Consider the following 3,740-nt stretch of genomic DNA (forward strand, 5'->3'; position numbering starts at 1 on the left):
TTTGTTAGCCGAGCATTTGCATTGTTGCATGGTCTAGAGTTAGGGGCATTGTCACAGGCACGAGAGGTGCAGATCCCGGACCATGTTTTACAGGTTGCAGAGTGTTGTTGGTCGTGTCCGGTGTAGTTGGATTCGTGGGTCATGCCCGCAGACCTGTTGGTGTTAGGGCAGCTGTAGGACTTCGACGTTGTGCTCGGTATGGATTGGCTGGCGCGGTACTATGCTACCATCGACTGTGGAGTGAGGACAGTGATGTTTCGCGAGCCAGGCCAGGAGGAGTTCACTTTCAGAGGCTGCAGGAGCACGCTGTTTGCCACCTGGATATCTTCGGCGAGGGCTCGACAGATGCTGAGTAGTGGGTGTATTGCTTTCTTAGCGACAGTTATGGAGGTACCTACGGCGGCACCGAGACTCGAGGATATTCCCATAGTCCGCGAGTTTCTAGATGTGTTTCCCCCTAAGTTGACGATGTTGCCGCCGGAGAGGGAGATTGAGTTTGTGATTGATGTAGTTCCTGGAACTGTACCAATCTCAAAGGTACCTTATCGGATGGCGCCAACAGAGCTGAGAGAGCTAAAGGCACAGTTTCAGGATCTAATGGATAGAGGGTTTGTGAGACCCAGTGTATCGCCTTGGGGAGCGCCAGTGCTATTTGTAAAGAAGAAGGGTGGTTCGCTCAGGTTATGTGTGGATTACCGGGAGCTGAATAAAGTGACCATCAAGAATAAGTATCCCTTACCACGCATTGGTGATTTGTTTGATCAGCTGCAGGGATCTTATGTCTTCTCGAAGATTGATCTCCAGTCAGGTTACCACCAGCTGAGGGTGAGGGCCGAGGATGTTCTCAAGGCGGCTTTCGGACTCGATACGGAAATTATGAGTTCACGGTGATGCCTTTTGGATTGACGAATGCCCCTGCCGCATTCATGGATTTGATGAACAGAGTGTTCAAGCCGTTCTTGGATAGGTTTGTGGTAGTCTTCATCGACGATATCCTGATATACTCCCGGAGTGATGCTGAGCATGAGGAGCACTTGAAGATTGTGCTACAGCTTCTGCGAGAAAAGAAGCTGTATGCCAAGTTGAAGAAGTGCGAGTTCTGGCTACGGGAGGTTGCTTTCTTGGGCTACGTGATTTCAGCCGAGGGTGTAGCAGTGGACCCGAAGAAAATTTAGGCAATTCGAGATTGGCCTAGACCGATGACGGTGACTGAGGTACGGAGCTTCCTGGGACTGGCAGGATATTACCGTCGGTTTGTGGAAGGCTTTGCGAAGCTTTCCACACCCCTCACACGCTTGACGCGGAAGGGGATTCGTTTTGTCTGGAGCGACGACTGTCAGAGGAGCTTTGACGAGTTGAGACTGAGGTTGACGTCGGCTCCTATCCTTGCCCTTCCGGTGATGGGGGATGGATTCGTGATCTATAGTGATGCATCGCACAGTGGACTTGGTTGCGTGCTGATGCAGCATGGTAGGGTGATTGCTTATGCTTCACGGCAGTTAAAGGATTATGAGAAGAATTACCCTACGCATGACTTGGAGCTTGCCGCGGTGGTTTTTGCTTTGAAGCTCTGGCGGCATTACTTGTACGGCGAGCACTGCGAGGTTTTCACCGATCATCAAAGTCTCAAGTATCTGTTCACACAGAGGGAGCTGAATCTGAGGCAGCGCCGGTGGTTGGAGTTACTGAAGGACTATGACATTAGTATTCAGTATCATCCCGGCAGGGCGAATGTGGTGGCAGATGCGTTGAGCAGGAAGTCAGTGCAGAGCCTGAGTTTGAGGATTACTGAGCAGAGACCCCTACTCGAGGAGCTACAGCGGCTGGGACTCGAGATAGTACCCCCTGGGTCTACGGCGAGGCTGACGTCTCTAGTTTTACAGCCCACTCTGTTGGATAGGATCCGAGAGAAACAGAGTGGAGATCCGTACTTGTTGAGGATTAGAGAGCAGCTAGACAGGGGGCAGGCTGAGGGTTTTGCTTTGGACAGTTCGGGAGTACTACGGTACAGGGACCGACTGTGTGTGCCTGTGGATTCTGAGATCCGAGCAGACATTCTGAGAGAGGCTCATTGTTCTCCTTATACGGTTCACCCAGGTGGAACCAAGATGTATAAGGATCTAAAGGCACGGTTTTGGTGGAATGGAATGAAGAGGGACATTGGCAGATATGTGACTCAGTGTTTGACTTGCCAACAGGTGAAAGCCGAGCATCAGGTACCTGCTGGCAAGCTTCAGAGTCTGCCAGTGCCCGAGTGGAAGTGGGAGTACATCACTATGGACTTTGTCGTTGGATTGCCTAGAGCGCAGGGTGGCTACGACGCGATTTGGGTGATAGTGGACAGACTGACCAAGTCTGCTCACTTCCTACCGGTTCAGACTACCTGGTCCAGAGAGAGACTCGCGCAGCTATACTTGGATGAGATCGTTAGGCTGCACGGCGTGCCAGTGTCGATTGTATCAGACAGAGACCCGAGGTTTGTATCCCAGTTTTGGAGGAGTCTTCAGACAGCCTTGGGTACACAGCTACATTTCAGCACAGCGTTCCACCCACAGACAGATGGTCAGTCAGAGCGGACCATTCAGACTCTAGAGGACATGCTGAGGGCATGTGTCCTGGACTTTGGAGGAGGGTGGTATCGACATTTGAGACTGGTTGAGTTTGCGTACAACAACAGCTATCAAGCGAGCATCCAGATGGCTCCGTTTGAGGCGTTGTATGGACGCAGATGTCGATCCCCCCTGTTTTGGAGTGATGTGGGTGAGCGGAGGACACTTGGACCAGAGATTCTACTTGAGGCTGAGGAAAAGGTGAGAGTCGTTCGACGACACCTTTTGACAGCACAGAGCCGACAGAGGAGCTACGCCGATACCAGGAGACGAGACTTGGAGTTTCAGGTTGGAGATCATGTTTTTCTCAAAGTCTCGCCGTCCAGAGGGATACGCCGATTTGGAGTACGTGGAAAGCTTAGTCCACGGTTTGTTGGCCCTTTCGAGGTATTGGAGAGGATCGGACCGGTTGCTTACAGGATAGCTCTACCCCCGTGACTTGCTGGCATCCACGATGTTTTCCATGTCTCAGCATTGAGGAGATACGTTTTTGATCCCTCTCATTTGATTGACTTCACTCCACTTGAGATTGGCGAGGATCTGAGATACAAGGAGCGTCCGTTGCGGATTCTTGCTCGGGAGACGAAAGAATTGCCCAACCGAGTCATCCCGTATGTGAAGGTGCAGTGGAGTAATCATGATGAGCGGGAGGCGACTTGGGAGTCTGAGACGGTGATGAGGGAAGCCTATCCCTATTTGTTCGATGCCTGAGGAGAGGTACGTTTCGGTTTCGCGGACGAAACCTTTTGTAGTGGGGGAGGATGTGAGATCCCTGGTGTTTGACTTTGGAGGCTTGTCGACAGCTCTGAAGAGTGTCGGGACAAGTCCGAGTCGCGTTGGCGTCAAATAGACGCAAAACGGACTCCGTGCGACACGAGGGCAGCCTTCGGCGAAGAAATCTGCAAAATAGTAGATTTTCCTACTTGCTGTACCGGTACAGCTAGCGAGGTGTACCGGTACACTATATTGGTTGAGCATGTACTGCTCTCGGGTTGGCCTCCTGTACCGGTACGCGATCCCGTGTACCGATACACCGGGGTAGGTGAGGGGGTGTTTTGGTCTTTTTCTACCTCGTTCGTATCACCCTCCTCACCCCAGCTTATTTACTTGTAGAGTGAGGCTGAGAGAGAG

This window comes from Ananas comosus, linkage group 13, assembly GCF_001540865.1.
Source record: "Ananas comosus cultivar F153 linkage group 13, ASM154086v1, whole genome shotgun sequence".
Taxonomy (NCBI): Eukaryota; Viridiplantae; Streptophyta; class Magnoliopsida; order Poales; family Bromeliaceae; genus Ananas; species Ananas comosus.